This window comes from Mesoplodon mirus, assembly GCF_964341445.2.
Source record: "Mesoplodon mirus genome assembly, chromosome: 1".
NCBI classification, from domain to species: Eukaryota; Metazoa; Chordata; class Mammalia; order Artiodactyla; family Ziphiidae; genus Mesoplodon; species Mesoplodon mirus.
Genome location: NC_138976.1, coordinates 87,449,496 through 87,461,005, shown reverse-complemented (window position 1 = coordinate 87,461,005; position 11,510 = coordinate 87,449,496).

Sequence of the window (11,510 nt, the reverse complement as noted above, 5' to 3'; positions counted from 1 at the left end):
AATGTATTCGGTAGAGTTGCATAATACAAAATTAAGTTACAGAAATCCGTTTCATTTCTATACACTAACAACAAACTATCAGAAAGAGAAATTAAGAAAATAATCCCACTCACAACTGCACCAAGAGAACAAAATATCTAGGAATAAATCTAACTAAGGAGGTAAAGGACTTGTACTCAGCAAAGTATAAGACACTGGTAAAAGAAACTGATGGAAATATATACCATAGTCATGGATTGGAAGAATTAATTTTGTTAAAATGACCATACTACCCAAGTCGAACTACAGTTCAATGAAATGCCTATCAAAATACCAATACCATTTTTCACAGAACTAGAACAAATAATTCTAAAATTTGTACAGAAACACAAAAAGACCCTGAATAGCCAAAACAATATTCAGAAAGAACGAAACTAAAGGTATCATGCTCACTGGTTTTCAAACTATACTACCAAGCTATAGTAATCCAAAGAATATGGTACTGGCCAAAAACAAAAACAAAAACAAAAAAAACCCAGAAAACAAAAAAAAAAACCAGACACATAGATCAATGGAACAGAATTGAAAGCCCTGAATTGAGCCTGCACTTATTGGGCAATTAATCTATGACAGAGGAGGCAAGAATATAAAATGAAGAAAAGACATCCCCTTCAGTAAATTGTGTTGGGACAGCTACCTGTAAGAGAATCAAATTGGACTACTCTCTCATACCATGCACAAAAATAAACTGAAAATGAATTAAAGACTTAAATGTAAGACCTGAAACTATAACGTCTGGAAGAAAACATAGGCAATATGTTCTTTGACATAGATCTCCATAATATGTTTTTGGATATGTCTCCTCAGGCAAGGGAAACAAAAGCAAAAATTAACAAAAAGACTAAATCAAACTAAAAAGATTTTGCACAGCAAAAGAAACTCTCAACAAAAAGAGAAGGCTTCCTACTGAATGGGAGAAGATATTTGCAAACAATACAACCAGTAAGGAGTTAATATCCAAATTATACAAAGTTCATACAACTCAACATCAAAAAACTAAACAACGTGATTTAAAAATCAGCAGAGGATCTGAATAGACATTTTTCCAAAGAAGGCATACACATAGCCAACAGTCACATGAAAAGATGCTCAACATCACTAATCATCAGGGAAATGCAAATTAAAATCACCATGAGATATCACCTTACATCTGTCAGAATGGTTATCACCCAAAAAGCAACAAATAACAAGTGTTGGTGAGGATATGGAGGAAAGGGAACCCTCATGCACTGTTAGTCGGAATGTACACTGGTACAGCCATGATTGGAAACAATGCAGAGATTCCGCAAAAAATTAAAAATAGATTTACCATGCCATCCAGAAATTCCTCTCCTGGGTAGTTATTCAAAGAAAAGGAAAACACTAATTATAAAAGATACATGGACCCCTGTATTCACTGCAGTATCATTTACAAAAGCCAACATAGAGCCCATAAATAAATGAATGGATAAAGAAGTGGCATATATATATGCATATGTATATATTTATACACAAACACACACACACACACACAGTGGATATTACTCAGCTATAAAAAAGAATGAAATCTTGACATTTGTGACAACAATGGATGGACCTAGAGTGTATTATGCTAAGTGAAATAAGTCAGACAGAGGAATACAAATCTGTATAATCACTTACATATGGAATTAAAAACAAAACAAATGAACAAACATAACAAAACAGAGTTAGTTATAGATACAGAGAACAAACAAGTGGTTGCTAGAGGGGAGCAAAAAAGGAGGAGGAGAGAAATAGGTGAGGGAGATTAAGAGATAAAGAGTTCCAGCTACAAAATAAATGAGTCACAGGTATGAAATATACAGTGTGCAAAAATAGTCAATAACTATGTAATACTTTTGTATGGTGACAGATGGTATCTAGAGTTATTGTGATGATCATTTTGAAATGTACAGATATACTGAATCATTATGTTGTGTAACAGAACTAACATAGTGTTATAGGTCTATTATACTTCAAAAACAAACAAACAAGCAAGCAAACTCAGAGAAAAAGAGAGATTTGTGATTACCAGAAGCAGGGGCTGGGGGAGGAGGAATTGGATACGTAGTCAAAAGGTACAAACTTCTAATTATAAGATAAATAAGTACTAGGGATATAATATACAACATGATAAATATAATTAACACTTCTCTATGTTATATATGAAAGTCACTGAGAGTAAATCCCAAGCATTCTCATCATCACAAGAAAAAATTTTTTTTTCTATTTCTGTAACTTTTTGTCTATTTGAGACGATGGAAGTTCACTAAACTTACTGTGGTAATCATTTCATGGGGTATGTACATCAAGTCATTAGGCTGTACTCCTTAAGGTTATACAGTACTGTATGTCAACTGCATCTCAATAAAACTGGAAGAAAAAAATGGGTTCTCCATTGAAAACAGTACAGATTGACTTGTTTAAGAACAAACACTACATAAATGGGTACCATCTTTTCCTGCTCTTAATTGTAAATGAACTTTCATTGATATTTGCACTTTCAATTCATTAAGAAATGGTTGTTAATTAATCCATTCACAAACAGTCACTTGCAAACAGAAGGAGTTAAAATGTTAAATTTTCTTCAGGCATATATTAGTCATTTGCTACATTTAAAAATCATTTTCACATAGAAAATAGGCAAAATGACAGTTTTCCATCTGTGATATTTGAGGTGTGAAGAAAATGTGTTGTACTTTTTTCTAACTTATGTAAAAGTGATCTTGGGTTGGCTTCCAAATGAAGAAAATATTTTTACATAGCTGCAATGCAAGGATATTCTTGGAATGGACAAATAGTCTTTGTTTTTAAAGAGCTTGAAATTTGGAGTATAATATCACCAACAATACACATTTGCAAGGCAGTTCACAATTTCCAAGGTACTTTTACCTTCCTTATCTCAACTGAGCTTCATAATACCTTGAAAAGAGGGAGAAAGGTAACGTTTCCATCTGTAAAAAGTATTTTAATTTTTAAAATAAAATTAGCTTATTTTGCTTATTATGTGGAATTTCTTAGCATTCAGAAAAACTATTGTAAACTAAAAATTCTTGGCATCTCACTATGAAGATAACCAATGTAAATATTTCCATGTATAGACGTAAAGAACTTTTCTAGTAATATTAAAAAATACACTGATTGTACTACATATAATGATTTGCAAGCTGTTTTTATTCATATACCATTAGCATATTTATGTCTATTAGTTAGATATTTACATCATGGTATTAACATGGCTATTCATTTGACATAAAATACATTCAGTGTTTAAATATACTGTTTTAGAAGACTAAAGTTACTAGACAACCAACCACAGTGAGGTGAGATGGGTATTCTTTATTATTACTATTTAAAATAGTTGATGTGTATTAAATATTTTTAAAATATTTCCCAAATGTTGAATTCTATGTAAACTGAAAGGCAGTTCTTCACAACAAAACAATAAAATAAAGGTTAAAAAATTGTTCGTTGGGGCTTCCCTGGTGGCGCAGTGGTTGAGAGTCCGCCTACCGATGCAGGGGACACGGGTTCGTGCCCTGGTCCGGGAAGATCCCACATGCCGCAGAGCGGCTGGGCCCATGAGCCACGGCCGCTGAGTCTGCGCGTCCAGAGCCTGTGCTCCGCAACGCAACGGGAGAGGCCACAACAGTGGGAGGCCCGCGTACCGCAAAAAAAAAAAAAAAAAATTGTTCGTTGAATTTTTGAAGTGCAAACACTTAACACAGACACCTTTAAATAAAAAGTGAATTTAAGGCTATTTGGCTGGGAAATAAATTACATTTTGGCCATTTTTGCCTAATACACTTTCCTTCATATTTCCTTAGTATAAACAGAAATTAGTTTTGTTTGCCAGGTTCAATCTCATAATTGATAAAGATAACTGGATTATGTTAAAATCTATAGTGCAACTCAGCCTGATTACTTTGTTACTTTTGGAATGAGGAACAAATCAGCTTTGAGCAGGCCACCTTAAAAAAAAAAATCGAAATTAGAGTCTAATCCTGATGTAAAATATCTTTAAATATTTCTTAGTTATCCATCTAATTTTGTCTAAGGTCTTCAAAATGCTCTATAGACACTATCTCATTAATTCTTAGAGGATCCCTGGGCAGCAATTTTAGTAGAGGTTTTCCTAATACCATCACTGCTCCCATGAAATGGAAGCCCTGGGAAGTTCCATGAATTGCCCAAAGTTATAGACTGAAGCAGAAGAGTAGCTAAACCCAGAATCTAGGCCCCGGGGCTCCCTTTCCATATGGCATTTTCTCTGTGCAATAAATAATATTGCTGTTCTGGAAGCTGACTCTTCGATCATGTTTTATGCAGGAGAATTCATATTAATATGAGCTGCTCAGTGCTATGATATTTATTTTAAGAGGCAGTCTGTGTATACTTATGAAACACAAGAAATACAGCACTCTCAATCCATTTGTTTTGCCCTCTTAATGATCTTTGGGGATTGCCGTGTGACTGGTATGAGTACGGAGATTGCTATTTATCATTAATGAGACTGAAATGGTAATTATCAGCACGTTCACAATTCCATCGCCCACTGCATATAGATACAGGCAGAGTTTAGATCAGTTGAATAAAAGGTCCCTCAAAGTTTGCAAACTTAGTGTCTCATCAGAAAAGTCACAGATTGAATGGTATAAGTTCTTCTACATCAGGTAAAGACAATTCTGAAAACACAGTGTGCTTGGAGAAATAGGCTAGGGTTTTTCTTCCTTGAACTTAGTTCCCTCCCTGTCATTTTAAAATGAGCTAGAAAGTTAAGTTTTTTTTTTAATAGTGGGCTTCCCATTGCTACTTCCCAGCATGAATTCATAACTCTCTGTTTGTGGCATCATAATAATCTCCATAGCAACTAATGGTGATATCAGAGTCCAACACTGGAGTTTCAAGAGGAAAAGGAACTGTAGGGACAGATGATATCTTACAAATAAAGCTTATGTTTTCAAGCAGATGTCCTAAAAGGAATGAATGGAAAGATTACCCACATTAAGGGAAAAATCATAATTAGGATGTAGATGCTTATTAAGTAACCATTCAGCTAATGATCTCTTTTCTAGAATAAAGGATAGAAACTGAAAAAGGGAAAAAATGAGGGAAATACATCAAGAATCTCTTATGAACTAATCTATTTTTTAAAATACAGATGGCTATGTACTTTTTAAATATAGCTGAGGATACTTAGTGTTTGATGTACACTAAGGAGATAATTGCCAGGCATTGCTGAATCTATAGGGAAATTTGAGTTGTGCATTTTCATTGAGGTACTCTGAGGAAGGTATGCCATGGGCCATGTTCATTATTAGTGATATAAGAAGTTTAACAATAATTATCAGAGTAGAGATTAAATCTCACATTTTATCATGATATCATACCCTTGCCACACAAAGCATAATTTACGTGTTTCAGATTCATCTGATTCCTTCTTGTGTTGGTGGACAAATATACCTAGGATAGCACCAAGAACTGCTGACTCATGCTCTATGCAAAATAAAAATGTATTTTCTCATGTATTGCTGTAGTGGTAGAAAGATAAGAAAGGAGAGGATGGTATGGTAGGCAGTTTTTAAGTTAGCCCACAGTGAACCCTGCTTCCTGGTATTCACAGTCTTATATTGATATAATCTCCTGTTGGATGTGGGTTGGACTTAACTTACTTCAAATAGAGTATGGCAGGGCTAATGAGATAACAATTCTAGGATAAGTAATAAAAGGACTACAGTTTCCACCTTGAACAGTCAGGTGCTCAATTTTGGGAAAGCTAGCTGCCATGTCTTGCCAGGGTGACCAACTATCAGTTTTCCTGGAATTTTCCTGCTTTTAGTCCTGAAAGTCTCATATATGGAACAGCTGGTCACCTTAGCAAGAGGCCCATGTGGGTGAGCTTGAAATCCCCTGAGGCCTGCTAACAGCCATGTAGATGAACTTGGAAGAGTATCTTCTATATCTTCTAAAAAAGGGGACAGCAATTTTTGTCTGTAAAGGGCCAGATAGTAAATATTTTAGTTTTTGCAGGCCATATAGTCTCTGTCACAATGTTTTAATAGTACACGTGATTTGTTTTAATTAGGTATGGTAAGACACACTGACATGAAAATAACTGTCATGAAAGAAAAAGTTTTTATTATATAGCATGCTACACAGGGCTGCATAGGGAAGTACCCAGGTACAATGATCTGTCAGAGAGAGAGAGAGAGAGAGGAACTGAAGGTGAGAGCCTTTACTGCAGTTCTCCTGAGAAGGAATGGGCAAGGCAAAGTAAACAGGCTAAGCGAGTTTAGGATTGCACAGTTCTAATAATTTTGGCAGGCTCTGGGCATAGGGACTGTCCCTAGATGTCTGGTACCTGGCCCTGTATCCTCCCCAAATTCATCAAGTTGAAATGCTAACCCCCAAAGGTGATGGTATTTGGAGGTGTGGCCTTTGGGCAGTGCTTAAGGTGGAGGTCTCAAGAATGTGATTAGTGCCTTTATAAAAGAGACCCCACGGAGACTCCCCAGTCCCTTCCACCATGTGAGGCAAAAAGGCACCCTGTGAGGCAGGAAGGCACCATGTGTGAACCAGGAAGTCCTCACTAAACACCAAATCTGCTGATGCAATGATTCTGGACTTTCAGCCTACAGAACTGTGAAAAATGAGTATTGTTGTTTATAAGCTACCCAGTCTGTTGTATTTTGTTACAGCAGCCTGAAAGGACTAAGACAACATCACAGTTCGCAATCTGTTTCACAGTTTTATATTTTAAACACAAGCAAATCTCCAAGTGGTCACATAGAATGACAAAACTGTTGTGCCTCAAGTACTGTTTTATTAATCTTTCCAATCACTCTACTAACATTGTTTATTTCAAATCTACAGTTTAATGGAGGAATATGTAATTCCACAGTGATTGAAGACATGGACTGTAACCAAAGCAAGCGTGAATGGTTCAGAATCATTAGGAACATACTGTAAAAACCAATTTCTCTAACTGATTCTATGTGTTCTGGAGGCTGGGAGTTTTCCAAACTAGCTTCCATGCAGAATACAATGTTTATTGAAGTATAAATAATAAAAACATGCCAATCTGAAGCTTACATATTTATTATTAAAACCTAAAGGCAACTGCAACAATTATTTTGAACTCTAACCAACAAAAGTTTTTTGGTGGTGGAGAATTTTTTTCACTGACATTGTGCAGAGTTGCTGGCACAAAGTGATAATAAAAAGTAGACTAACATTTACTTGGTTTTATGATTATTTCTGCGTCACCCTAGTGCCTTCATTCAGGGCAGTTTTCCCTTGATATTCACCCTTGGAATCCCCCAGAAGCTGAGAAAATCCACTTCATAAAGCTGGGGAGAGCAGAGCTTCTTTAGTTAAAATCTGGGCAGGGGGCTCTCCACCATCTGACCTGTGTATGATGGGAGAGGGGCCAGTTAAGATCCACCTAAGGTGTTTCTACAGAAGCATCAGGGCTCCATGGAGGAAATCTACAAGTCAAAGTCAAACCTATATAGAAGCTTCTCATTTGCACTGGAAGTATGTGATAGTAGTGGGAAAGGAGGTTTGAAATGTATAGCATCAAAAGCTCCCTTGTGGGGCTTCCCTGGTGGTGCAGTGGTTGAGAGTCCGCCTGCCAATGCAGGGGACACGGGTTCATGCCCCGGTCCGGGAAGATCCCACATGCCGCGGAGCAGCTGGGCCCGTGAGCCATGGACACTGAGCCTGCGCATCCAGAGCCTGTGCTCCACGACCACAACAGTGAGAGGCCCGTGTACCTCAAAAAAAAAAAAAAAAAAAAGCTCCCTTGTGGAAAAAGTTCTAAATTACCAGTAACTAAAAACATCTATCAACTATGCTAGGAGGAAGACTGAAGCATCTTTCTATTCTCTCTATCCTTATATTCTCCTCTCTGTATAAATTTAGAAATTTATATTACAGTATGTTGTAACATGAAGAGTTGCTGAGAGTCTGCAGTCTGAAATATAGGCTAAAAAGTATCACAGACGTATGTCAGGCAGCTAACTAATAAGAACATTCTGGGGTTTTTTTTTCCTGGACTTTAGAATGTAGGATTTTTCAGTTTTTTAAGAACTGTAATTTGTGTGGCTTCATTTTGTAAAAAACTAATAAACAGAAACCTCAGTTAAATAGAGTTGGGAGACCAGACAGGGGAGCTCTCATGCCCTTTGATGACAGCAGAGCCCAACAGGAAGAAGACAGACTCCTCTTCTTTCCTGGCAAGGACTCAGCCAATGAAAAGCCATGGACTCTTTGTTGACTACTGCCCTCCCAACTTCTTTTTTTTTCCCGCTATAAAACTGTCCTCCTTCCCTCACTGTGCGGGTACTTGCATGTGGCTTGCCATGGTACAGACCCCAAATTGCAATTCTCTGCTGATCCCAAATAAACCCATATTTGCTAGAAAAATAACTGAAAGTCTATTTGTTTTAAGTCGACAGATTACATCCTAAACAAATATTAATTTACATATCTAATTTTCTTTTTTTAAAGAAGGTCCCCAAATTATATAAGATTTAGGTCTCACAAAATCTGTACCACCCCTATTGAAAAGCATCATTTGGGTCAAACTCTGTCTCTTCTCCTTCTCCTTCTTCAACAAATACATCCTCTGATAAACCATAATGGAAAAGAATATGAAAAAGAATATATATATATGTATAACTGAGTCACTTTGCCGTACAGCAAAAATTAACACAACATTGTAAATCAACTATACTTCAATAAAATTTAAAAAAAAAGAAAAGAAAAATGGGCAGAAGACCTAAATTGACATTTCTTCAAAGAAGACATAGAGCTGGCCAACAGGCACATGAAAAGATGCTCATTGTCGCTAATTATTAGAGAAATGCAAATCAAAACTACAATGAGGTACCAGCTCTCACTAGTCAGAATGGCCATCATTAAAAAAATCTACAAATAATATATGTTGGAGAGGGTATGGAGAAAAGGGAACCCTCTTACACTGTTGGTGGGAATGTAAATTTGTGCAGCCACTATGGAAAAAAGTATGGAGGTTTCTTAAAAAACTAAAAATAGAATTGTCATAGGATCCAGCAATCCTACACCTGGGCATACACCCAGACAAAACTATAATTTGAAAAGACACATGCACCCCTATGTTCATAGCAGCACAATTACAATAGCTAAGACATGGAAACAACCTAAATGTTTGACAGATGAATACATAAAGAAGATGTGGTGTATATATGTATGTATATATACACACACACACACACACACACACACACACACACACAATGGAGTACTTATTACTCAGCCATAAAAAAGAATGAAATAATGCCATTTGCAGCAACATGGATGGACCTAGAGATGATCACACTAAGTGAAGTCAGTCAGAAGGAGAAAGACAAATACCATATGATATCACTTATATGTGGAGTCTAAAATATGACATAAATGAACATCTTTACAAAACAGAAACACTTACAGACACAGAGAAAAGACTTGTGGTTTCCAGCGGGGAGGGGAGGAAAGGATTGGGAGTTTGCGATTAGCAAATGCAAACTAGGATATATAGGATGTATAAACAACAAGGTCCTACTGTCTAGCACAGGGAACTATATTCAATATCCTGTGATAAACCATAATGGAAAAGAATATGAAAAATAATATACATATGTATAGTTGAGTCACTTTGGTGTGCAGCAGAAATTAACACAATATTGTAAATAACTATACTTTAATAAAATTAAAAAAAACAAAAAACAAAAACAACAACAACATAAAAAGAAAATGGAGACAGAAAGAGGTTTAATGTATCCTCTATCTATGTAAATGTTCTTAAGATACATCATGGCCACTTTCACACCTCCCCAAAAGCTTTTCTTTTCTTTTACAAAACTTCCTGAGAGGCTCTTGCTTTATCTTCAAACTTCAGTCCAGTGCCAGCAATATAATAGAGGCTCATGCCTTCCTCCTGAATGATTTCTTGCTTTTTTAGTTGTGTCTCATATAATTTGTTTTCCAGATCTCTAATGTATAAGTAGTCCCATTTTCCCTTTTCTGGACATATTCCAGTTTACTGATGTCCTTCTCAAATTGCAGCACCCAAAACTGTTGCCTGTGATCTGAATTTTTATGTTTAGTATTCACTAATTAAAATTCTCCACACTTTCCTTCCCATAGACTGATTCCAATAACCATACCACACCATTCTATCTGAATATAACATTTCAAAGTGGTCAGAGGTTTAATTAGAAACAATATGAGGCATGATAAGAATACTTAAAACCATATCTTTCATTAAGAATAGTTTTTTAAAAGTCAACAATAGTCTCAATTCCAGTGTTAGAATTATCTGGCAAAGTCAATTTCAGAACAGTATTTTAAGCATGCTGGAAAAAAATTAGAAATGTTTTATCATATATCACATTTTTATATTATTATACTCCACAAGTGTATTATTATTGTGTATCACAAGTGTTATATAGCACAAGTCTCTCACTTTTAGCACCTCAGGTGCTGGCCTATTGCACAATCACTCATGTCTTGCACACACCAAGAGACAACAGCCCGCAAGGAGAAAGACTGGGAACAGGCAATTGAACCCCCATCTTATGCAGCTGCTTCTATCTGAATGAGATGCCTTAAGGAGAAGATGTCTGGAAAATCAAAAAGCTTTTTTAGTCACTAAAACTTTTGAACCTTCACCCTTGCCACCGCCAGGAGAGATCTTGGACACTTAGTCTGTAATTAGGAAGGCTCTTATCTTTTCATTCTTGACTTACAATTTGGCTTTGTTCTGACCTTTCGGCAATTTCACAAGGTTTGTCTGTGAGTGACGTGAAGAAATCAGGCACAGGTATTGTGTATAGCACAAATCCAATAAACGACGATCGGCCGAAGGAATGGGGATGCGGAATTACAGATATGCTGTGACATTTCTGAGCTCTTCAATTTTCCATTAGGAAGAGGCTGCCCTTATGGTTCCTATCTAGAAATTCTTTAAATGTCAGTTATGGGTCTCCCTTTCGCATCGTTGAGTACCAAAGGTAGACCCAGGCAGAAGTGGGGTAGGCACATATTGCCTATGATATCCTCTACTCTTCTTTTTGCTAACCCTTCCCCCGATGATAAGATGCCTATGACTACTGGTCTGGGGCTCTGTTGTTTTCATCTGGCTTTATGGGAAACGTCTTTTCACCTCTTATTCCCCCTGTCTCTTGGTAGGTTTTATGTTTCCCACGTCTTTTCCAAGACCCACCACCCACCAAGTTATTCGTCTCCAATGTTTGGTCAATTCATCTGTCTCTGCCTGCCATAAAGATTAAAGTTGATGAGGTTAAGGAAATAAACCTATTCCAAGTCTTCAGACAGTTATATTGAAGCAAGAAACTGAGGATGATTTCCCAGTACATTTCCCAGAATGTATCTGGGAGCAGTGGCTTTCCAACTTTTCTTTTTAACCTAGACCCACTCTAAAAAATCCA